The 26,402-nt window shown below is 41.7% G+C and overlaps 1 protein-coding gene across 1 annotated transcript in view; it reads left to right on the top strand.

Moving 5' to 3' along the window:
• Positions 1–417: 417 nt before the first annotated feature.
• Positions 418–26,402, top strand: part of LOC139686704 (lachesin-like) — an 873,842-nt gene continuing 847,857 nt past the window's right edge. Inside the window, exon 1 of the mRNA XM_071583748.1 lies at positions 418–930. The gene's annotated coding sequence lies outside the window, so the exon portion shown is untranslated. The remainder of the gene's footprint in view (positions 931–26,402) is intronic.

Here is a 26,402-nt window from a genome sequence, read left to right as displayed (position 1 = left end):
ATCCCCCCACCCACGAAACATCCCCTTCCACCCCCACTTTGGTCCCGGCTTCTCCCCCAATCGCAAGCGGCGTTTCTCCGCCACCCCTCCACCGCTACCCTCCGCCCTTCCTCCTTCCTCTTCCTTCCCCCTACCACCCCCGCTCCCTTCCCCCTTCGTAAGGCCGGCGGCGCTCTCGGAGGGACGGCGCGCCAGTCTCGGCGAAGCAGCCTTCCCGCGTGCCTCGTGTCCTTCCGTCGTCGTCGGCGGCCCCATCCCGCGGTCCGCATCCCGAAGCGCCCGTCTCTCCCGCGCATCGCCCTGCTCCCGTCTTCCTCTCGACCCACCGCCGCCGCCGCCCACCCAGGAGATCTTCGCCCCCGGTGACGAAGGGCTCTCTCTCTCCCGTTCCTCCGAGATCGGGGAAGATCTCCACTGACCATCCAGTGCCCATCCTTGTCCGTCTCCCGTCCTCCTTCCGCCGATCGTACATATCGCCGGACATCCACCATTAGTCAGCTAACCAACCCTTGAAGGTCGCCCTCGAAGAGGCCTGGCAAAAGAATTTGCACCCCCCACCCTCCCGAACAACTTCATTTTCAAAATATTCCCAGAAAAAAGTTTGATAAAGAATTCGACAGGGCAGGAAAGGAGGAGGAATTCCGGTTGCAACGCCCGGAGACTCGCCGGAGACGTCGGAGAGGTGTTTTTTGGGTTCCGCAAACAGTTTTTCTCACCGTGCGGTCTCCTTAAACGTTTCGCCGCATGAGAGATATTCTCCTGCCCTCCTCCACCGCTTCCCGCAAAACACTGCTCGGTAGTTTTGTTTTAAAAACTTGGAGACGCCCGCGGTGGAATGTAGACACGGGAATCAAGTGTCTTCACTAGTGCGGCCCGCAATGAAATGAGGCGAGTGGACTGCCGCAGCTGGGACTTTACCACGCCCACGCGGTAAGTTCCGCCTTTTATTTGCCGGGATTATGAATGTCGCCGATGATTAAAAAGTGTCCGAATAGCGTGGATGAACACACTGGTTTTGAACGAAGGGAAGGAACCACACATTATGATTGGACCCTTTTTACATTCCCCACCAATTCGTTCCTACCTTTCATCCAGGAAGTTCTTCGGTTGAGGAAAGGCATTCGGGATACGATTTTAAATTGAATAGATCATGAAAACTAATAATAACTGGTTGTTCAGTTGCTCCGGATTTTCTCTGAGCTCTTGTAAAGTGCTTCCGTAATTTTCGAGAGCCCTTCATGTTCCTCCCTCAGAATGGCTACGAAAGAGCTTCAGCATGTAGTGTGAAGTTAGGGGGTGGGGCAGTGGGAGAGCAAGCTAGTTCCCTTATCTTTCGTCCATGCTCTCCCTCCCGAAATGTTTCCACGGATTTTTCGAAGGGGGCAACGAGCGGAAAGTTCGCCCCGCCTCCCAAAACTCTCCTCAACTCCTGCTGTGAAATGGAGTTGAGGATTAAATGCGCCCAGAAATATTGAGGCATTAAGGTTTTCATGAGGCACATGGACAGCCGTGGTCATTTTTTAGATGAGGGTGCCTTGTTTTAGAAAGAAGAAAAATGAATCAACACCACGTTCCTCGACATAGACTTCTAGTCAACGCGATTTTGCGTTTGATCGGTGAGGGAGGGGGCTCTCCGCGAGAAAAATTAGGCCGGCGCATTTTTCCGCCCCGTGCCCCTTCGGCAAGACTCTCGGTGATTCTTTATTCCAGGAGCCGTCGCAGTCGCATCCATTCAAAGCGGGCGTCGTCGTCCGCGTCATGGCTCTCTTTATAGACCCGCATAAGGAGAGATATCATCGCGGAGCCAAAGATCTCCCGCGGCGTCGAGGCCAGCAAAGCGCTTGGAGTGCCCTCCTCACTCCGACTTCAACTCGAGATGAGAGGCCGAAGAGCCCCTTGAGCCGGCCGGCCTCTCGTCCTTTCAGCCCGGCCTGCATCGCCGGCGGCCAGTGATTCGAGCGAACGGCCTTGGGACAACCCATGAGGCCGACGGGGGAATTTCCGGGTTTCGTCATTTTGCCACGGCCAACTCTGTCATTGTCACGGGCTGATCGAATAATAGCCTAAAAGTCCTCTGCTCCCTTCACGTCTCGATACCTATCATTCGCTCTAATGTTTACCTCTATCGCTTTCGTGAATAAATGCTCAGTACAGTCGTGAGGGGATCAATGAGATGGATTGCCACCATTTATTATGTGATTCTCGCGGAGTTTCGGCAAATTGCGAATCCGACGTTTCTGGATGTTGCGCACTCAGTGAGACACTTTCGGTATTAATTTGTTTAATTGATCGCGTTCTTATGTGATATTCTAATGGTTTTAGCGATATTTTGGTTTTACTCCTGGAGTATTTCCTCTGCGGTTCCTGTCAGTTAATAATTGCGTTCATTTGCCGTATCTTGGTGTGATTTTGTTAATAGCGGTTCATAAGGTTGCATCTGTAAATCTGTAAATATGATTATGATGCTAAAATAAATGCTTACATGCCGCTCTAATATCTACTGATTATTATCCGCCAAACATATTTGCAACAGATAGTAAAACTTTTGACAACATGGGCATATAAAAACAAAAAATGTGAAAAATAATTTCTCGTGAAAGAGTCAAGTTTCACAGAAAAAAAACAGTTTTTTACATGCACGAGACTAATTACATTGGTAAATGAGCCTAAATTAATTCAAATAAACTGGCGTGGAATTTGGAAATAATGACATATGATATATGCATCAGTGTCTGTTTGGTTACTTTTTTTTAGAGCGCAGAGAATTTTTACATCGTCAAGTTACGTCGAATATAATTAATCATAAAACGTTTTGCAAGATATAATTATTCTTTTTTAAATTCGTTGAAGTTTCTATTAATTTGAAAAATACTTAATCCATTGTGTGCTTCATTTCTCCCTTTTTCAAGTTCGGCTTTAATTTTTCACCTGCCATTTATTTCGATGGCGTCGAATGGTTTATTTTTTTTCCTCGTCGCTGAAAACCGTTCGCCATCGATTCGCCATCGACAAGACGAGAATTGAAAGGCGAAACAGGTGTCGCTGCACAATGCTTTTGTTCTCGCGTGCCTCTGCGTTCCGATGCAACGACCGGCATACATACATCTGCGGTGTCCGTCTCGCGTCGATCCACATTTACCATGACGCTCGGGAGTGACTGAGGGAGTGGCGCCTGGTGACGAGCAATCTACATAGTATTTCTTTCATCCGCCCTCCTCCTCTCTGATCCAGGGACGATCACTCCGGTCGTGTGTTGCGAAAATGTCCATCCCCGAAGGAAAGTGTGGTCCCCCTCCCCCCCAGGGGAAGGGTGCGACTAAAATCCAGACTACTAGAGACTGCTGTCTTTATTCTTCAATTTATTGGGTCAAACACATCTCGGTTCTAATTTGTGATTTTTTAACAACCTTCGAATGAGCCGTCTGACTCACCTACTCCCACCTTGTCACTCTTCCCCCAACACGAAAGTGTGGCCCATTTCATTCATTTTAACGACACCGTAATCGAATCTGGAAGTTGAAAAAATACGACGAACGGTTCCGGGGCCGCGGAGTGGGAGGTTCCCTTCGCTCACCCCCTCCCTCCCCACTACCTCACCAAACGCATTCCTCCTGGTTTACTTTATGGAACGCTACAGAGAACGAGAGGATGAGAATGGAGGAGGGAGAGAGAGAGAGAAGGGAGAGTTAGTGAGAGATAAAGAGAGTGGGGGAGGAGTTGGTGGGGAGGGTTGGAAGGGGGAGGCATTAATTCTCAGCCGCGGAGAGATTCGCGTGATTTACAGCTCTTTAAATTGGAAACCAATCCGTCCTCTCCCCTTTCCTCAGCATTCCCCACTCCTCACACACCGCCCTCCTCCACCCTCCCTCCTCCACCCTCCCTCCTCTGCCCTCCTTCACCCCGCTCTACCCGCTCGCCGTCCGACATTAACGCCTCTTCTGATCTCCTCTTTCCACCCCGACCCTCCCCATTGCTATCCCCCCATCAGATTCCAAAAAAAACCAATCCACCTCTTCCCCGCGAAACCCCACGCCATCCCCCGTCCCACAACTTACTCCTTCCGTTTCCTCCACCCTGGCCTCACCACGAACCGCTCCACCCTCTAGCTCCCCCCACCTTCAAACCCCTACACCGCCGTTCTCACCGACATCCCACGCAGCCGAATTGACTAATTGCCGGGATCTTCCCGCTCTCTTTATCTGCCAATCTTTCTCTTCGTTCCAACCCCCATCCCACCGGAACTCTTCTCGCAGCCAACCGCATCTCGACCCCATACCCCTCGAAAACCTACCTCCCCCGACTCCACCGCTTTCATATGACGCCACCACGACTCTTTCAATGCTCCCCCTCTCATTTCGGGAAAACGACGACGGAGTGGTGGAGAAAATTTTGAATGTGCGCAAGAAATTAGGTGAAATGTTATGTAATACTTCCAATTGTCTGAAGCACTCGAGGAGGAAAAATCCTCGGTAGATGAAAAAGTAATATTCATTTGATGATGGAGTGACGCGGCTCATTGTGTGTCTCATTCCAGACACTCTTGTTTTCCCTTGTCAAGAATTAATGAAGCCATAGCACTGCATGAAATAAAGGGGATCAACGATTACGTGTGCATATTCTGGCGCCAGTAATTATGAGCAGATATTTTAGTTGTAAAAATTGCACGATTTACCAATTTCCTGAATCCGGTATCTCAGTTTAATGGGTCTTTTTTTTTACAAATACTGGCTCTGAAATAAGGTGAATCAGTCATGCAGGTATATACTTCTTATTAATTATGATGGATAGTGTAAAAAAGTCACACTCATAGGATAATTCAAATCAATTTTGGGTAAAAATAAGTCAACTCACACGGGGAAAAAGCTGTTCTTATGATTAATGGTCGAGGTGACAATGCTTTTGTAAACAATTTTTCTTGATGTATCATTTTCCTTTAGTGGTTCTTCTCATAAACCTCATCCAATTTCTGCAATAAAGTAATTCACGTTATCATTATCGCGGATTATTCCAAGGTGGCCAGTAAAAATTCGTGTCAACCAAGGAAAGAGTGTCAAAATATGGGAACCATAAAATATAATTATAAAAATATATTTATTCCGCAAATGTTTTAACGCAAATGTTTTAACGCTACATTGAAGACTCAATTTTGCTGAAGGTCATTTTAGATAAGGATGAAATTATAAATTCAGCGTGTAATGCAGTCGGGGTTTGTCCAAAGCACCGTCCGTTTCTAATGGAAAGCAACGCTGGACGAGTTACGGAATTGAAAACGGAAATTGTAATAAAACAGACTCCATTCTCAGGGTAATTCGCATTTTTATGATCCCGGAAATCAATAAAAGTAGCGTAACGGCGAAACACCATATGTTCGGATGCTCTCTTGTGCAATAGCCTTTCTTAGTCTTCCTCCCTTCAATATTCCATCTCACTCGATCGGAGATGGACAAGAACAGGGGAAAGGCTAAAATATGCTCGCCATACGTTTAAAGCCGCGGCCAACTGTCCATTACGTTTCATTCAACCGCATTCCGGCGTATCTAGCACGCCAACCTTGGCGCACGTTGTTTTTTGGTGGTCCTGATGGTCCTGGAGCTATTCGTTATAATTACCCGCTCGGGGTGAAAAAAAATTACTCCCGACAACGCACGAGAATGCCTATTGGAACGATCGTGTGATTTTAATCAAGTGCCCGTGATGAGTGTTCAAGCCCAATGGAGAAATTTATTGGGAGTAAAGGAATTTGAGGGTTTGATTTTTAAAACAAAAACGCCCGTTTAAAAACATTGTGAAGGACGACAGATATATGGGCCTGGAATGTTTTCGAGGTGTATGTTATGGGAACTGGTTTATTGACAGTGCTGACGAAAATTGCTCCCGGGTGTAGCAGGAGATGCCTATTTTTCAGAGCGCGCGTTTTATTTTTTTTCTTTCCTGATTATGATTTTCCATGAATTTTAAAACTTTGGAACAATTTAAAACTTGGAAGAAGTAACGGTTTTTGAGTTCCTGGTGCGTGTAGTGAAGTCCGTATTTTGACTCCACCTCATGCAATAACCTTTTTTCCGCAAGTGAATAAAATCTCACACGATGTGCGTGGAAACTTTTCTCATCTCCAGTAGATCCGAGCGTGAATATTTTGGAAGAAAGGCAGCCATAGTAGTCAAATCCTTAATACGATCCCACAGTGTCTGTGGATTGAAGCTTAGGAAGAACACAAAGGTGTTTACCACGTTGAACCTTTTAAGATGTCGGTGTAGTTTGGTAGTGCATTTCTCAAATAATCGGGAAAAAAAACTTTTTTCCGAGGGTGATAGCAAGGTAACAATGAAATACAGAGAGCCAGGGCTCGGATCTCGATGGATTTGGACGATTTTTCTCGTCCTGTGAAGCCATTGTGCATCGTGTCCGGCGGTGATTTTGCTGCTTTCTGATGCTAAATTTGATTCTTTCGGAATGCTCTATTCCAAAGCGAAACAGTTTGCTGCCCACGCGAGCGCTATTTTTCTTCAGTCACTCGACCTGCCGAAATCCGAGGCATTGCAGGTGCTAAGTGTGCGAAGCTCACGGCTCGCTAACGAATGTGGCCACCGATCGAAAGCCTCGAGTCCACACCTCCGCAGCAGCGAATAAAGGCTTTTGAAGGTTTGCTATTCCTAAAAAGGATTGACAAACAGGAATCCGCAAATGGCTCGCCGTGAGATACACTTCAGTTCAGTGGCCAAATACATGGTGACATCACTTCACGGTCACTTCAACTCAGTGTGTTAGATTCAGTTTGGACTTGGCACGAATGGAGGAATCTGCGAAGCAAATATGGCGCCCTAGGTTTTCGTGCCCAGGCCGGGATATTAAGCCCCTCTACAGACATTGCACCACAGAGGTTGCTATTGAATCCTGCCGTCAAATTTATATGGTGATTACCTCGAGGGAAATCAGAGCTCATCGTACGTCAATGGGTATTAATCGCCAGACTTGTATTTTCCATGTTTGGTGCAGTCATTCATAATTCCTGACGCAATGTTCGCAAACAGTCATATATCATACAATTATAAGAGCGCGTGCATCAGTAACTACGTGAATAATTAATAAAATAAAATACATGGATGACTGCATCACCCAGCGCACGGGTGTGTAAACATGGTTAGCACCGATCCCAATTCGTCAGTTAAGTAAGGCGTACAGTGATGACGCTATGAATGGGAAAAATAGTTCAAAGACGGCTGAGATTCCTGTAGAAACTAACCCAAGACTCCTCAGCCACGGACTAACAGCTATTTTATGGTAGGCTTAAGGGACCGGTACAGAAGCATTTTCGGCTGCTCTGGTATCATGGCTTTGATGCTCTAAAAAATTAGTTCTTCTCTAGGGAGATTATCGACATGATGCCGAAATTTGAACTTTAATGTTTAAATAAAATGCAAGAAATATATGAGGAATTGTTAACACTTAAAGAGGTCATATTTAAGAATATTATCATATGTAATCTGCTGGTTGAGATAGGTTTTGGATGGGCTCGACAACCATATATTTCTCTTGTATCTTCAGACAAAACACAACCCAACATCCTATTCTACAGCGAAGTGCCTCTTCATCTCCGTAAACTTCCTTCCTCCCTCCATTCCATCCAACTATTCTATCCCTGCCCCTTCCTCGTTTTTCTAATATTCTCCCCTCTATCATAGTCTTCAACATCCCACAATTAACACGCTATGCATCCATTTATCCTTTCTCCATATGATTTCTTCCAACAATACTCTTTTGTCCCACCATACTTTCTTGTTCGTTTTCTTTCTGACCACTTAACCTATTCCATCTATTTCCACTCCCATATTTCAAAAGACTCCAATCTACGCCTATCATCCAGCTTGAATGACCATGTTTCTGCGCCGTATATAAACATGGTGCATTTCAAAGTTTTAACGAGCCATTTATAAACATCCTTACTCAACGTCCCTCCCATCAATTCTCTATTTCTTGTCGAAAATTTTTGGCCAAAAATAATTATTCTCCTATGTCCCTACTACTTTGACCACTTTGGCCCAAAACACTTCCGACAACTGTTCCTCCTGCTCCAGTTTTTACCTAGCTAGTTTAACATAGCCTTTCTCTTTCTGAAAAACCTAATAGCCTTTGTTTTGTTGTTATTATTTCTCATTCAATACCTATCGCAATGAATTTCCAATGTGCTCAGCAATACTTGCAAATTCCTGGCTGATTGACAAACTAAAGCTTGATCATCAGCGAACCTAACTGGTTTTACGAATCCCCACCGACTTTCATTTCTATCACCAGGTTTCCCATGCCTCTTTAATCATTTTCTCCACATTTAAGTTAAATAGCACAGGCGTTAATGAACAATCCTGCTATACTCCTCTTCTTAACACTGCTCACTTGGACTGCAGACTGCGCACTTGAGCAGTCTGAGACATGTACAGGTTATTTATGATATATGTTGGGGAATTCTATGAATTAAAAAAAAAATTAAAAAAGAGGAGTTTTTTTACTTTAGGAACTGAATGAAGTTTTTAAGTGCTGGCAGTGAGTGAGAAAATGTAGATGTGGACTGATGTGACGGATAAAATGGCATATTGGGTTTGAATTAGGTGTCTCGTTCTTATCGAATTAATCAGATTAAAGACCTCGTTAATAGCCGTCCTCAACTGCTATCCTCGGCGACTTTTTCGGGTATTCCCTAGTGGGATATCATTATGTTTCCCTGGTATTTCTTCAAATTTCTCTGATTGGAGGTTTCGATGGAGAACAAAATGACGAAAGTCCTCCTCGTGTGTATTAAATGATCAAACGTAAGTCCTAATTTCACTTAAGCCTTCACGGCTATTTCCAGAAAGGCAATGCTACTTCAGTGTGTCTCTTATTCTCCTTGATTTGCAAGCTTGATTCCCACAGTAAGAATTTGACTGAATGTATTTGAAGAAAAGATTTTTGTGATTTTTTTTTAAATCATGGCGGTAGGTCAAGGCTTTGTAAACACGCTATCGTTTTCAAAACCTGTAGACAGTCTGGGTCGGTGTCACACTTGGGACAAGAAGAAAACGTTCCTTCATTTGGATTCAGTGGCTGGCATTTACTTTGATCGCGATATTTTTATATTGCTATGAGATTCTGTAGAGGCTACAATACATTGTATGCCAACATAACAAATGTTTTTACCTTTCCCTATTTGTGGACCCGTCGGTGACTGACCACAGAGTTTTGGATATGATAATGCAAGGAAACCATCTTGTGAAATTCATTGGTCTACAAAATGACCAATCAGCATATGATCTCCTCACATTGACACCTGAGGACATCGGTTTGGCTGCACCAAGTCGCGTCGAACCTTCGCTATTAACTTTCACCCCATATCTGTCCATCTGATTTGTGTCATCGATTATCCCGTCCGATAGGTAAATTTCTCTTCGACGGAAAGCCTTGTGGCGGTGACATTTCCACAAACTCTGACTCGAGACAGCCGTTTATAACAGCCTTTTCCTGTTCCACATTGGGACATGCCAATGGCTCCTTGGTTTATTGCCCCACCAGCTGCTGTGCTGGGGATTTGGGTCGTCCCCACCTTACGCCCAAAGTAGCTTGATTAACGACCGTTCATCTGAGGGAATTGTATTCGGCAGCCTATATATTAATCCTATGTTCTTCAATCGCAATCGGAGAGTGTGAATCTACAACCGCCGGGCATTGCGTTTCAAAATTTTTTACACCATTGATAGGATTACACCATATTTACACCCTTGATAGGTTTTATCGTTACATTGGAAATATGTGTGGATTTGTGGAGAGTCAAATGCAGGGCATAATTTTTGAGCAATGATTTGACACGCTTGAAACCTAATTTTTTCTACACTCAATAAATTCAGCGCTCATGCGTAAAGAGCTAATCTGTTCAATTAGTTTCAATCCTAATTCAAGGTCCTCGTTGCCTGTTCAGGTTATTGGAATCGTCAAGTGAAAATATTAAAACAGAAAATAAATGGAACATTTCAATTGCATAAAATGTCAAAAACATTTCTGACAACACCCTTGCGCATGAAGGCTTCTTGTTCACAGCTCGTAAAAGTGTTACCAAGTACAATAGTGACGATTAATAAAAAGTAATGTTATGATCAATTCATCGTGCATTGTCATAAACGGCCGTTATAAAACTTAAGAGTAGTGTGCTTCATCTTCCCACTTAATTATCCTCTCAGTTGAATTTATTTCTTAGTAAACTCTTCCATTTGAGTCTCTTCTATTCCACTTGAAACACTAAACGTAAGGAGTATTCCTGATATTTTATGTTGAATTAATGAGAATGAGGCTTTACATACTTCCAAAATAAGCAATTTAACTAAAACTTATATTTTAATTTTATTGGTTGACTGGCCACTAATGTCAATTTATTCTCTGCACACCGTAAAATATTTAAGGTATGCACATAAGAGAAAATGTTGGTTTTTAAAAAGGTTCTTCCTAAAGGAAATACTAGGTTAAGTATACCAATCCAGTATGAATAATTTATTTTGTTTTTCAGTCATACATTAAATGCAAAGAAATAACGTCTGGAAAATCAATTTAGAAATATGTGCAGCCAAATTGAGTTCGTTCTCTGGGCACGCTCAGCTTCACCCAAGCTGTGTGATTTTTAGACAGAAAAATGAGATGACCCCGATACCGTTATGCGTGGATATCTCACGCCATTAGGCGAAGTATTACGTGAGATGTGCCCTCTCCTATCAAACCGACCTCTGGGTTGATAACTGTAGTGGTTTAGTCTAACTAAACCACTACAGTTATCTTTTCTTTTATTCAAACTACAGAACATCATATTACCTATCCATTTCAGTAAAATCATTCTTTTTGAAATTATTAACATGAATAAACTCTAAGAGTTATTTTAACTTAAAAATCAAGAGTGAAATTATATCGCAGAATTGATTCATAATTCACTCGATATCTCTGCTAATTGAACGTTTGTTGATACGCCGGTGAGATTAATACAGTTGCCATAATATTATGAGAGAGCTCAAGTTTTAGAAAAGGTTCATACCTGAATTGCCATTTTTCTAAAGTAGCGCATTTAGGTGTCTGAAAATTGTTTCATAGTGTTTTCATGCTCAAAGCAGAAAAGTTAGTTTGAGTTCAGGTTAAACCATTCGCCCACAGAACGGAAATTCAGAAAACAATGCAGGGAAATGGTGGCGTCGTTTAGGATGGGAAACATCACCAGTCCAGAGTATCAGCCCATTTACTCAACTTCCCTCAGTACAACAGATTCCATGACTAAATTGCCCATGCTATTAAGGTAAAATAGCTCAAGGAAGAATCCTGGTTTTCCATTTCAGAGGGATTCAATCTTTCACAATGGATACGGAAACGGTTAGTGAATAATAACATTTCTTCTCAGCACAGTCCAATGAATCTTACTTGATAAAACTTGTTTCTTTCGTACGTACTTCATTAGACATACACCGTAAGATATATAATCATGCAAAATGGTTAGATCAAAATCAAGTAGCCCTTTGCAATATAATTTAAAAATTGTAAACTTTGGGCGTTTTCCGCAATGAAATAGTGTATATAATTGGGAACAGCGGGACCTAAAAGAGGGCAGTCCTTGAGAGTTACGCGAGGACACGGATGTAAGAACGTTCTGAAATTATATCATCGTATTCCAGGCCACACATCTCGAATCGCTTTATCATTAAATAATTGGATATGCGGAGTTGAAGGCGCAACTGGTCAGGAAAACAGTCTCTAAAGCCACACGCCATCATCTTCGTTCCCTGCCTCACCACCGCGACCTTTCTACACGTCAACGCCCTGGGGCTCCAAATCGGGGAGCTCCTGGGCCCATTCCTTCTCCCAACCCCGATTGCACCTCCCCACCTCGTCTGCAGCTCGTATGTATGGCTCCTTCCGTCCGAGGAACGTCCCTCCGCTACCCCATTACCCCCCTCCCCGCCTCCCTTGTGGGAATCTCGTGTGTGCAAGCGCCCCAAAATCCCCCCTTCTCCTGTCCCAACATTTGCGCGGACAACCAGACCCTCTTCCGGCCATTCGCTCTCCCGCGCGGCCTTCCCAACCCACCGCCTTGTCCCCCCTTTCCCGCTCTCCTCCCATTAATCCTTGTAGGGTCTCAGGAGAAAAGTCTATAGTATGCGCGGGACGGAAGGTCTTCCAGATAGTCGCTGGACGGCCAATGAGGGGTGGGAGTGTTGTGTGTGGGTGGGTCGGCGCCTCGTCAGCACATGCCGATGCCCCTTATGCTGCACTCCCACAGCAATGGGGTAGTTGCGGCCCGGGAGGAAAGAGGGGGGGCGCATAACACCCGCGGTTGCTCCCATAATGATTCGTGGGAGGATTTCGTCCCGCCGTACCAAGGGCGGGACGAAATATATCCATTCCTATCCTTAGCCCTCAACATATTCTCCCCGCCTTCGACCACACTCAACTCCTTACTCCTTCCAAGTAGTCTGCTGGTATCTCTCTCTCCGGCCCGGTTTGCTTTCCCTGCCCCCTTCTTCGCTTCCGTCCGCCCTGCGGGGCGTCGGCTGGCTCTGGGATAGAAGAGGAGCTCTTTCCGTCTCCTCCTTGCGCACAAAGCTAGATCTCAGCAATTACGCGTCTCATAACCGTCGAGTGGGAGGATAAGTTGTGGCGTCGGGGAATGCCTCTTACCCTCTTCCCACACTCTCCTCTCCCTCTCTCTCCGCTGCCCCGGAAACCCCTTCGCCCGCCCGCACGCTTCCCTTGTACCGCGTGCGGGCCGCGGCGAAATTCAATTTGCCTTTGCCGAGGGAGGAAGAGAGAGAGAGAGAGAGAGAGAGAGAGAGAGAGATGACGAGAGGAGGGTAGGAGTGAGAACGGGAGGGGGTGGAGTACGTTGTTACAGTGGCTGGTGGGGCAGAGGAGCGAAGATGAGGGATGAATGTTTTCGGGGCGGAAGGGAGATTAAGAAGGAAGGGAGAGGGGTAGTTTGAGGTCTCGAGGGGGAAAGGGGAGTGGTGTTTCTGGTGGAGAGAGAGAGAGGTTGAATGGGAAAGGTAGGTAGTGGAAGGCTTTTCACGTGGCTCGGGATATGGTGGGGAATGGAGCAGCAATGCGCGGGGGAAGGAGGAGATGTCTGGCGGAAGGGAGGGGCAGAAAAGGTAGGGGTGGGAATTTGGAGGGTTTGTTTTGAGACTGACGTCAAAGGGACTAACCGGGTGGATGGCGGTCAGGTGAGGGCCAGAAAGAGGAATAGAGGACATATCGAGAGGGCCTTGGTGGTCCAAATCCACCGACATCCTTGATGAATGTTTATTGGAGAAACGTTTGCGAGAAGATGCTCACCTGGTGGGCATTCGTTTCCAAAGCACTAGCTATTAGGGATTGGGGGAGAATGTCAAAAACTGCTAAACGGGCAAAGAGAAGTTTGATGTCGCAGTGCGAGTATTCCTTTAGGTGCCTCGGTATCCATTTTCCTGGAGGCATATTAGCAACGGGTTTCAGTGGGATATCAGTAGATAGTATCTCTTTTATTAGCTACAGTCCTTTCCCTCATGAATGATATGTATTACGAGCTTCCTTCGTTTTATTTTTTGAATCCACATACACGGAGTTAAATGAGTTGATATTTAAAAAAAGGCTACAAACAAAAACAAATTACAAAGTTGATGATTTCAAGTTCTTTTTTAAACATAATGGCGGTGAAATTACATCCTTTCCTTAATCGTAAGGAAGAAACGATATAAAGGTAAGAGTGAGTAATCCGTTTTATAAAATTATCCATTTTAGTTTTCTGAATGCATTTTTAAAATACATTAATTGATTACAGATTAAGTAGCACTTTTGGCGATAATTTAAATCTGAAAACTTTGTATTTTCCTTACAATTTCTGTAATTTTTTTATTTTTGGAAGAAAACAGACTTTCGGAAATTCGTGAGAGAGAGTCATCGATTACTATAATTCCTAGGATTGGTTTATATCAGTTTTCCACTCAGTTCTTGCAACTCTTAGTAGCTGCACATTACCTCGATTTCGTCCATCACTGTCCGTTTCCTGTACCATATCATCCCTCTTGGTTTTTTTCGTTTCCTATCCTTGAACAATGGTCTTCCTTAAGCTATTTTGCCAAAGTGTGCCAGCCCGATAGAGTTGTCAATTCTTTTTATAATTCCTATATTACTGTTTTGATCTGGCCACTTCCTTCTTTTCCTGTGTCTCTACCCTCCAAATGTTTCACATACTAAGATTTTTCTACTTCTTTAGGGATGATAGGATTCTAATGTCCAACATTAGCCTGGCATTCATTTATAGTTATACTTAAGTCTGATATAAATGGGCAATATTTATAAAGCTTTGCAAACCACCTGAAATTGACATTTGCATGTGAAAAGCCTAGATAATGGAAATGGGAAACTTTAGTTAGTCAACAGACATTTACTATCGGCATCTATTTTTCGGAATTAGAAATTTTTCAGGTTTATAAAATTATCACATTTTTACAAACTATATTTTGCTCCGCTGCTTGAGATGAAAGAGTGAACTCTTTAATGCCTTTCAATGGAGTCATGGTATTTTTTGTCTTTGAAACTGGATTTCTCATCACGTGAGCGTTATCTCTAGCAAATTGCTTATTTTTAGGAAAAAATGCGCATGAATATACATATTTACCCTTCCATTATGAGAGCCAGCAGATCAAAAACAGGCTTTGATATGCATTTTCTCTTCAGTGGCAGCCAAATGTTTCACAAGAAAAGTACATTTTCATTCAAGAGAACTTGGTTCGCATGATAAAGTAATTGCAGATTTTGCCGGTCACATTTTGAGTATTTTTGCGATTCCATTAACTGTCACATTTGGCCAACTTATGAAAATATAAGGTGAAAATTAATGTCCAATGCGGATGGGTGTACTGTTGATAATGTGCGAGAAACTATCTCCATGAAGGATATGGATGATGGATTCCCTCACAGTTTCTAGAATGGGAGTAACAGTGAATCCACCAGGCAAGGCAGTAGCAATCCCATAGCTTTTATGCCCAGTTGAACAGCAGGATGTGTCATACATTTTGTAAATATTAACCATTATTTCAAGTCGCAGAGATCTGGTTCAAAATTAATGTGAAACTGTTCTCCTTTATAAGCAAAGCACTCTTTACTTTGTCCAAGTATGCCCCTCGATCAAGGCCCAGGTAGTTCAAAGTTCTTGTCTTACAAACTAATTTGAAGGTTAATGGACGAATCTGATCTTATCCTAACCGTAAACATGGTTTTACCAACTACTATGGGGCTTAAGCACTCCATTGATTTACCCTCCTTATAACCATAGTTCAAGTTTTTGCTCTGTCTTACAGGAACAGGAGTTAGGTCTCCAATTTATTTCCCCAAAATACTGTTTTCTACATTCGTGGTTCTTAAGCAGCATCTAAGAGACTAAGATTTGTTTCGAGACACGCTTGTAACTCACTGTTTTTTTTCCCTCGCATAAAATGATTTTTACAAATGATGAGAATTTGGTTCATTTTTTTGATTCCAGGGTTTTACAATTTTATTCACACTTTTGGACACGAGTATAATAAGTAAATATAAGCATTTTTTCGGATAAAATTCACTTAAAGCACGTTGTGGTTTTCTTTCAGGGTAATATAAGCGTTACTGAGCATACTAAGCATTTTTTCTATTTTACATTTTATCAGGGTAGTTCAGGGATTAAAACCTCGCTATTGGAAGTTGGATCGATCTCATTAGCCATGAGCTTGAACAAGTTATGGCCAAGCCTGATGCCGTTATATCCTAAGCGAAATTGACTCATTGCTTCCCTTGGAATATTTCACCAGAGGGACTAAAATTTTGTCCAGAAAAATAGGGTAAAATTTATTCATACATCAAAGGCTACGGTAAAAATTAATGGTAATCATCGGAGATACTTTCATCCTCTCAATCTAAAGTCATTTTAATCTGGTGGTTCAGCAGATACCACGATTACATTAGTTTCATTGATGAAATAAAAAATACATAACTTCTTTTAGGAATTTACATGTTAAACTAATTTGAACAGAAACAAAATATTATCAAATATTATAGTGTATAAATTTACCTATATTGGCCACCAGGTAATAATAATATAATCATTGATCACATAACCCTCGACGGATATGAATATATAAGAAAGGGAGCCTTTTAATCTCGCCTAAAAATAAATATGGAGGGGAAAATACATTCCTAAATCTTAGAAATAATCGAAACAGTTGAAAAAAATAATCTCTTTGATGGAGTGAGGGAGTTGACTGAATCTGACAGTGTTTCACTTATTTGAAACCATAGTGCTCGTAAAAGTCATACATTTTGGGTGTCCTGGTTTAAGTTCCTTTCCCTTGATCCCCTAAGGCGCCAATACCCAGAAAGTCAAACAACTTTGGCCAGTATGGCGTTTCCAGAGGCATAACGTTCATTTATACCAAGGATCATCTGGCCAATGGTCGATCGTTCTACTCAATAGGGAACCGCACGGCTTCTGTAATCATTTAGCTGGCTACATTGTAAATCAAAAGTAGGCAAGCAAAGAGATGACAATAAGTGCCAAGTGGTTACCTGCCCACTGAGCGAGTGTACCTTCCATTCCTCCCTCTTTCCATGCCTCCGATTCGCCATTTTGGTCTCCTCTGACAAGCCAACGCCATTGTTCACTGCCAATATTTTACTGATTTCAAATTATTAATCAAGAGGCGACTCGAGACGCCAAAAGATGTTTTGCCAGTCTCCCTAATATGAGCTCAGAGCTATGATCGGTAGCTAAATCCATGCAGTACATAAATGATTCATCAACATGCCAAAAACATAGCGGACAGACACAGAAGTCGCCAGTTAAAATGATGATCAGACATTTGCATTTACAGACAAGAGTGCTTCTGTTTTGACGAGCATGAGAGGTAAATTTGGAAAATATACACAAATGGCCGCGGGTGGAAGGGGATGTTCGAATTGCAGGTTAAACATTACGTTGTTTCAGCTTGGTCCGTTTGTTCAACCCTTCCCAGTCCTTTCAAAACGGAAGTGGCGAGGCCTTATATTTGACCTTCCTCTCTACTCCCGGGAAATTTTGGTAAATACCTATCGTCATGCATGCGCTTGTTTCCATATTTTATTCAGTTGTATTTACGCCTCCGGTTGCTCTCTATCACGGAATAATGAAGCAGTGATGGGGGTAATATACGTTGCGTGCATTTCACAATTTTTACTATCACTCCGACCTATTAAAGGGCTCAGTAAGTCATGATATGTTAATAATTCGTTTGATTTCTACCCAAAAGCTTAGCCTTCATAACCCATAAAGTGGGTAAACCGAAGGTATTATAAATTGCTGGACTCTATCTTTATTTTTTTTTATATTTTACTTATGAAAAATCCGATGAATCTGATTTTTCCAAAAAATGAAACACTCGGATGCCTTGAATACACCATTCGTTAACTGTTCGGCCAGCAGACACTCTGTCATAAAATGTGTGAATATTTGGTCGAGAATTCTATCAAAAAGGATGCTTTTATTCTACCAGGAAATATTTTTATTCGAGTTTTGATGAAATTGAAATAAAAACTTTGAAAAAAAGAATGAAAATGTTAATAATATTGAGAATAAATAAAAATGGTATCAATTAAATTCGTATCGCCTTAAATGTATCCGTCTCTTTACAGGTATATTTTATAATTGGAATTTCTGGGTTTTCCTAATTGTTTTGGAGAAACAATTATGAAACCTTTTAAAGGATTCACCATGCTGTTTTCCAGGATATATTCAATTATACTTGTAGTTATTACTTTTTTTACAGCTATAATAATGATGTTAAGGATGAATTTTGTTTATTAATTTTTAATTGTGTTTTGAAATTATTTTTTTGCAATTCATTAATTCTGCTCCTGAAATGATGATTGAATTCATGCTGTTATGCGATGAGATTCTAGCTGGTGGAATACTTGCTAAGCTGTTAGTTGTTTTGGTAAAAGTAATTATGCCTGTTGCAATTTGACTGATTTTAAATTCTCACAGTTTTTTCTTCATATACTTTTTCTTTTACCCACCCACCCTTTAGAAAACCCACCAATTGCTTGATTTGACCCGGTAAATGAACCCCATATCTATAAAGTGCTTCCAAGAATGACTCGCCGCAACGACTATTGACGATTTGAGTGCTTGGAAATGTAAATGGTTTTATAGTGACAGTTATTAATTGTTTATTTTCTCTTTTTTTAAATGCGTCAAAATTGCACGTCCTAGAGATGTTATCACGATGTACATCGAAGAAAATTTTTTAAATGTGTGAACATCAAAAATATTATTGTTTTTCTAAGATTTTGGTTGAAAATATTTTTATCAAGACGCGACTGGTCGCACTAGTTAACATTGGTAGAGAAGTAGAGTTTAGCACTGAAAGTGAGTATTTATAGTTTCCATAGCGTCAAAATCTTAAATTTTGTTTAGAAAAATGCAATCATTTAAGCTGAGCATTATAGCAGTTACATCTTTCGTGAGATTTTCATTTTCAAAGCTAAAGTAACTCCATCTGTCCTGTTAATTTTTTATGCTTAGAAATATCAAATTAGTCGAAATATAGTCCTTTCTCAAATATTTGATTCACATTGAATACGGCATCTTTTCTCTTTCGAGAACACAATTCCTTTTCCAATTAACTACCTTTCAAACGTGTCATTATTGGAAAAATGAAAATCATCGGCTACCGATTTATGTACGAGACTCGTACTCTTGAAAGAATTGTGGAAAGAAGCCCTTTCAGACATTGTGCATGACAAGCATTTTTGTATAAACATCTTCCCTGTTAGAAACCAGGCTTCCAACCAGAGACGAAAACCGCGATAAAATTTGAAGACTTCGTGTTTTCGTGAAATATCAAGTGCCTGAGGATCACGAGGAAAATATTTTTTCCAGTCCTGTCAGAGTATTTCAAGAGAATGGGCTTTTCTCTCCTAACATTTCACACTCGCTCTTATGAAAAATGAAATTTAGGCAGCGGAACAAAGACTGAGCTGAAGGGTGCTTGAGAACATTTTGATGCTATCTCTTCTAAGTTTTACACTACATTTTGGGCTGTATTTTGGTGTCAAAATCAAAATTTCGTATTCTGTCATAAAATATTATAATCTCTAAATGCTGTAATACAACAGCTTGAATCCTAAGTTTTGTTTTTGCTTGCCAATCAGGTCTCATTTCGAATTTGCTGCTAATGTATGGGATGATCATAAAGCTGGACGCTGAATTATATCGTTTGCAGCAGAGGAGCTATATTTATAAAACGTTGTCAAGATAAATTTAGTAAGGTATCAATATTGTAATAGGAACTTAATTCGGAATCACTCTCGGAGTAAAGATTACATTAAAGATTAAATCCCTTGCATTAATTGGAACAAGATCACTTCAGTGATGATGTTGAAAATGTATCATTGGGTCCTTCGTATTAAAGTAGGAGAGATCAAGCCAATGAAATTAGAGGGATTAAATGTAGACCAGATAAATTTAAGATGCCATTTTTATATTCAACGATGAAAGATCATAATAATGTTACCCGAAAGCGCTAGAGAAGGGGGGGTGGAAGTATTTTATGTCAAAATTAATCTGGTTTGTAATCACCTCCTGCAAAACACCCTATCCGTGGCTTTTAGGGTACCATGTAGAATAGAAATAGTTAAATGTTTAGGAATGCAAATTATTGTTAATTCATTGAGCAGGTAAAGGGAGAATTTAAAATTTTACAGTTGTTTTAAAGCCTGTGAGAGCTTCATTATGAAGGAGATTGCAGATCTGATTCTTACATTCAATCAATACATATTCATATACATGTATATTTTGTTCTATGTCAATTCTAGAATCGCGATCTTCGGTTCATATTTCTTGGAAACACTTTGACGGAATCTCTATGAATCTCACCTACACCCAATCCATGCCATCCCTAGCCAAACACGTCAGTGTTGAGGTCCCTCCTTTCTCATTTTGATGGTGTTCACGTTTAAATAACATTTGAAGTAACACACGAAAACTTTTCGGAAAACTTTCCACTTCCGTACACGGTCGGGAAAAGTAATTACCTCCATATACCTACAACTACGTCGTCTGCAGGCGGTGTGCCCTTAGGGATCTTACCCTTGGCTTTATAGAAGGGCGGTGGAAAAACGCGGGCCTGGGAACGAGACAGCGGCAAGAATCGGTGCTTCACGAAGAGACGGGAGCCAGGGTTGTTGGGAAGTTGGGGTAAAATGTAAGCTGTGCGAGCCACCAGCGGCAGTGCTCGAGGGTGGTCGGTAACTACCGTGCTCCTTGGCCATTTGGACTTGAGAGATTGAGGTTCGTTCCCGACTAATCAAGAGAAGGTCAGGCGGCGGGAAAAGAGGAGGCGACTGGGGGAAGGGCGAAAATATTTCCATTTCATATTGCTTCCATTGCGCTTTCCAAGCATAGAATGTGTAATCTCGACTAAACGTCAGCCTCGGTTTACGACGATCGTAACGCAAGCGTAACATGAAATAAATTTATGAGCTTATGAGCCAAATGCTTTAATAGTTCCCTTCAAGTCGGCAAAATGTTCGAATTGACAAATAAATCAATTCTTACAGACAAATAATTAAAATAAATGATTATGCCAAACGAGAAAATCGGACTTGTTTGTTTTTTTTCATTTTTAGCATCACTAATTCAAAATATTATGGGCACGAGAGAAATGCGCGGTTTATTTAAGTAAATAATATTCTCCTCCTTAGAGGCTGGTTTACTGATACTCAGCGAGGTAAATTAGCCAGCAATGAATTCATTGACCCGGAATGCATCGGTCACCCATACAATCGTGATGTTATTAGAATGAGTACCCATACCAGTGATTAGTAAATTTCTTTGGGCCCTGGAATTATACGTGTCCTAAATATTCCTATCGAAGTCAATGGAGTCAACCAAGCCCTGGTGCATGGGCCTTTGAAAAACGTGACACCGCGGTGTTGCAATATTCTGTTGTTTAGGGAGTGCGATCAAGAAGAGCCCGGGCGGTCACTAGGACGGAAGCGGCGCGTATGGGGAGGGAGAGGGAGGGCGGAGAGAAGTTTACTTCCGAATGGGAGGGATTTTCGGAGGGCGGACGATGGCGATGCGTACGGAGGTGGGGGCTCGGATAAGGGCACACGGATTCGGGAGGGAGGGTGGTTGGAGGTACCGGAGGTGGGACGGAGGGAGGAGAGGATACAGCGGCGGGAGGGGTGTGAGGCGAAACCGGGGCGACCGCACCAATCAACAGCCCGCATCAATCAGCATCTCCAGCGGCGGGCGTCCGGCGCTTGAGTTATGGAGGTCATTTTGGTGACATTACGGGAATTTAGTTTGGAAGGTGGCTGCGGCGGTTGGGGGGGGGGGGGCGAGAGCAAAATAAAGGGGGTCATGCGGTCCATTCGCAAACTACGCGGCGAAAATAAACTCCTGAGCACTTTATAGGCCTTTTTTGTAGTTTTTTTTAAAGGAGGTGGGCATTACGGAAATCTGTCTCGATACTTGCCTCAAAAATAGATTTGGTGACGATTTTACTCACCATGACGCAGCCAAGTAGGGCGCAAATCTGTCGAGGTATTTTTAGAACACCGGCTTTTTATGTCAGTATTGATCTACTGTTGAAATAGGGTTCTGGCTGATCAATTTCTAGTCTTCTAATTTCATGAATCACCGACAGATTTAACATTTTTTAATTAAATTATTGACGCTGGAGTTATTCGATTCTCATGCTCTAGGCATGGCGTTATCTCCAGTATGACAGTAAACATTTTCAGAACAATGAATTTTGGTAATCCTGCTGCCAATTTTAAGTTTAAAACCTGGAAGGTTTAGCAAGCTAAAAGAATGACTGAATTTCAGAAATAAGGAGTATCTTAAGCCCAAAAATTTCAAGAGGTAAAAATGCTGTTACGTTCAATGGCATTCCAACTAGTTGTAAGCTGGCATCAATTCATATAATTACGAGTAGTATCAATCAATAGCTGCTTTGAAAACAAGGATCTATTATCGTTATTTACTCATCAACTCGACCACAGACCGTTATCTTGGTTTTAAATAGGTAGTCCAGGTGAAGAGCGTTGGACTACTGTCCGGAGGGCCTGGGTTCGATTCCCGGGTAAACCTCTCATGGGACCCTCAGCTCCACCCAAGCAATGTGATTTTTCGGGTACCATATCTTCCTGGGGAACCTTAACCAGCACAGGGAAAGGAACTGGCCCCCCTAACCTGATGCGTGAATTTCACACGCCGTCGGGCTTAGTACTGATGAACTCGAGACAATCACCTATCAAACCAACCTTCAGGTTGATCACTTTATTTAAGACTAATCTATCTATCTATATATATATATATATATATATATATATGCACACAATGTTAGTAATCAAAAAAGAGGGTACACAAAATGGAGAAACTCACATGTGGGTTTATTAAAATTTTCGAAGGCACAGAGGCAGAGGAAAGAAAGACAAAACTGAGGAGGCGGAAGAGCGGCAGCGAAAGAGAGTTTGGAAGGCTGGGATAGGAAAAGATTTGATTGGGCAGTTGAAAGAAGGGGAGGATAAGGAAACAAGGTGAAAGGGAAAAAAAGGCCTATTGAACAACATTGAGTGATGGTTGTCGGTAAGCTTCAAAAAGACTTAGGCCTGTTCGAAGGCATTGAGTTTGATCAAAGAGTTCGTTGAAGGGAGAGCGGCAATTATGGAGGCTTTGTAGGAGTTATTAATTGACGCATTATGAAGAGAGACGTGTTTTAGGACTTAAAGACCCGCTGACGGGGAAGAAGGTTTGTAAGGTGCGGAGTTATTATTAATTCGGATGTGAATTAGTACGGTACATAGTGACGTGTCAAGAGCTGATTAACGGTTGCTTTGTAGAAGATAAACGATACTGTACGGATATACTATCGTATTGTTAAAGTACAGTAAGAGGAAGGGAGGGATGGTAAAGTGTTCATAAGCGGGTGGGGGAGCGCTGAAGCGATGAGGATTGGGCAAGTACGACATCTTGCACGATTGAACGGTGATGTGGATTTAAGCGGTGAAGGAGATGTAGAGAGAGGCATGGTGGCTTTAGTTAATGATTACTTAGGGGATAATCAGTTTAGGTTCAGAAATGGAAGAGGCAAGCGTGATAATATGACAATAATGATGCCACTAATAGAGACGAGCATACAATACAGGCAGGGAGATAATTATTTATTTGGTAGATTTTAAGTTGTTTTTTGGTAGCGTGTATCTGGTACAATTAATGAAATTATTGCAGAAAATAGAAGTAAATTTGGAGGGATAAGAGATTTTTCCGCAACGTGTATACAGTGCGAAGGTTCAAGTGGCGGGTGAAGAGTCGAGGCGGGCAGTGTTGAGAAGACAGGCGGTGTTCAGTATATATGTGGAGGAAATGATTGAAGAGACATGGGATGTGATAAATATAGCAATGAAATTTGGACAATTCATAAGATATTTTAAGTTTGGAGATGATAAGCGTTTAGTTTTATAGTCATCAAAGGGGTTAAAAGCATTTCTGATCGCATTGGAAAATCAGTGCGATAGGTGCGGGATGAGAAAAGTGTCAACAAAAAAAGATATATCGACATTTTTGAGAAAGAGAAAATCTAAGGTAAATATTAACATATTTCATAAGTTAGAGCATGTGAATCAGTTTACTTATTTCTAAGTATTTTGCCCCAGAACGGTCGGAAACGGAAGTGAAATGAAAAAGAAGATTGCTTTTTACTTAGAAGCATTTACGAGGAGGGAATTGATAAGGGGACGTTCTAAGGATGTTTATTAACACCTCGTCAGTACTTTGATAAGGAGCATGGTTTTGTACAGCGCGGATACATGAAATTGAAGAAAGATAATTAATGTAGATTGAAGGTTTTTAATATGTGGGTTTTGGAGAAGGGTGGAAAAGGCGAAATGAGCATAAATGAAAATGAACGAGGAAGTGATGCGCATGTTGGGGGAGGAGAGAAGATTGTGGGGAGAAGTTTTAAGGAGGTAGGTAAGATGAATGTGGAGCCTTTTGATTTGAAATGTGACGTTAAACTCTGTGAAAGAGGAGGATAGTTTGTAGGGCAATCGGGGAAGAGGTAAAATACGTAGGGTAGGAATGTTTGGAAATTAAAAGGGACAGAATTAAATGGAATTCAAGATTAATTTAATGTAGTGTCTGATATAACGATGCACTTTGTTAGGCGGGGCAAGGGTATGTATCGCTGTAGCGCTGCATAGTCTATATCCGTCCAAAGCCCAGCCTAAAGGGTAAAATTCCATATTTTAGATACATGTGCACAAATATTTAAACAAATCATGCATTTTTTACTAATCAATTTCCCTTCTTGTGGGTTGAAATATTTACAAGGATCTAGATTAATTTCCTGACTTCGTAAATTATTGTTTCTTTTAAAAATATCAAAAATATTCGCATTATTAGCTTCATTTTACACAGTGATATTGTATGATAATTAGCACGATATTAGCCACTGCTAGGGTGTGTGGCAGGGGGTAACTTGCATGGGTAGCTTTTATCTATTTCTTACTTTCAAATTGTTTTTCATGATTACTTAGGGATCTTCCCAGCCCCATTAACTCTGAGGCCAAGTTAAATTCAGCGTGTTTTGGTTGTATGGCTTGAAAGCAAAGGTTGCCATGTTTACCAATGCCTTTCATAGTCTCTCCGTTCTTCAATAGTCCACCTGAACTCATATCTCCTAGGGGGGTGGAGGGACCAGCCACCTTGAGAACTATGAAATCTGAGATTTGATCGCTTGATGCCCCCCGCCGAACAAATTTGTGTTTGATTATTGACAGAATGGAATATTTATAGATTTTCCGCGAAGTTTGTTTTTTTATTGGTTGCATCTAACTAAACTACTGTTGGAGGTTGTTAAGTGGAATTGAGTTGTCTGTGTACTACACTTATAATTAATTGTAGAAAAACATAAATTATTGGAAGGGAGTGCATTTTTCATGTTTTATCATTTATTAATTATAATTTAGTGAAGGAAGTCATACACATAAAGTTTTAAGCTTAGAGAAAACAGTGCTCACCATTCAAAATTACACCTATGCAATATGTTCATAATAAATGAATAACCGGGCGAGTCACCTTGAATATTTAATAAACATGAAGCAATTTAGGATATTTCTACGTACTTTACCTCAAATCTGTGCAAGCCTCAAACTATTACTAGTTTCAACTTTGAAATTGAGTGGAAAAGGCGTCGAGCAATCCGCGTTTCTTCTATGATTACCCTCCTGGGTATTGCGGACGAGCCAGTGAGTGCTCTCGTGGTTATTTTAAGACTTGAATGGTGGTTTGGGGTGGGTGGAAAGGGATGATGTTGTTCATGTGTACTATCATCCGCCAGCCTCGAAATTTCTTTGGGGTCCCAAGCTCTAAGATTCACTGCCGCGTAACAATTTAACGTCGGATCGGGATCGTGACACGCACTCACTCCATCGCCCATTGTTCCCTTCCGCCACTCGATTCTTCCCTTCGAAAGCCGAGCCGGTTGAATTAGTCATTCGTCGTCCGTGATCCTGAGGGGATACTACTTCAGGCTTGGAACGCCCTGTGGGACAGGTGAGGGGAAGAGGGTCCTCCCGAGTCCCCATGGCCTCTTCTCAGAGTTTACCCACTCCTCTCTATCCGAATATACCCTTTCCCTCATGCCTGCCTCGGGATACTTCCGCGTGAAAGCATAATTACGTACATGCGCCCGCAGAAAGGTGGAAAATTAACCCGCCGTATGCTCCATCTCTCTCTGTACGCCGGGCCTGGTCCCCTCTTGGCAATGGGGACATTTTCACGCTCTCTCCAGCACTTTCAATTTGATGGGGTAATGGCGCTATACCGTTCGAAGATTTTTTTCCCCTACACTTTCGCGGTTCCTATCTATTATAGCTGTTTTGTCATAGAGAAGAATTTTTTTCTGAAGATATTGGATCTCTGCCTCATATTGGGACAGTTCTTCCTGTATCATGCAAATCATGGAAATTATATCTCTCGGTCACTCTGTCACTATTAAGAATAAATTGTTACAAAATAAGGATTTTTTATATTAATTGCTGTGGTAATTAAAATGTACACGCACTCGAAGAAATATGAAGCAGGAGCGAATAAAGAGTTTAGTAGTAGGGAAATAAAATGACTCCCACATAAATTGTAACCTGATAAATTGAATAATATTTCCTAGAGGTAGGTAATAAAGGTATCAGTGCCGATCCATCAGAATATGACAGTTGCATTTTAATGAGATTTTTTCTAAATGAGATTTAAGTACTTCTGCCATGGACGGTCATAATTTAACCAGTTGAGACTGAAAGAAATTCTCTATTATAATTTTTGCCATATTTCAAGCGTCGCGCTAAAATTATTT

Source organism: Hetaerina americana, unplaced genomic scaffold (assembly GCF_022747635.1).
Source record: "Hetaerina americana unplaced genomic scaffold, ioHetAmer1.1.p SCAF_1, whole genome shotgun sequence".
NCBI classification, from domain to species: domain Eukaryota; kingdom Metazoa; phylum Arthropoda; class Insecta; order Odonata; family Calopterygidae; genus Hetaerina; species Hetaerina americana.
Note: the sequence above shows the minus strand (reverse complement) of the source record. Positions and strands in the feature narration are given on the sequence as shown.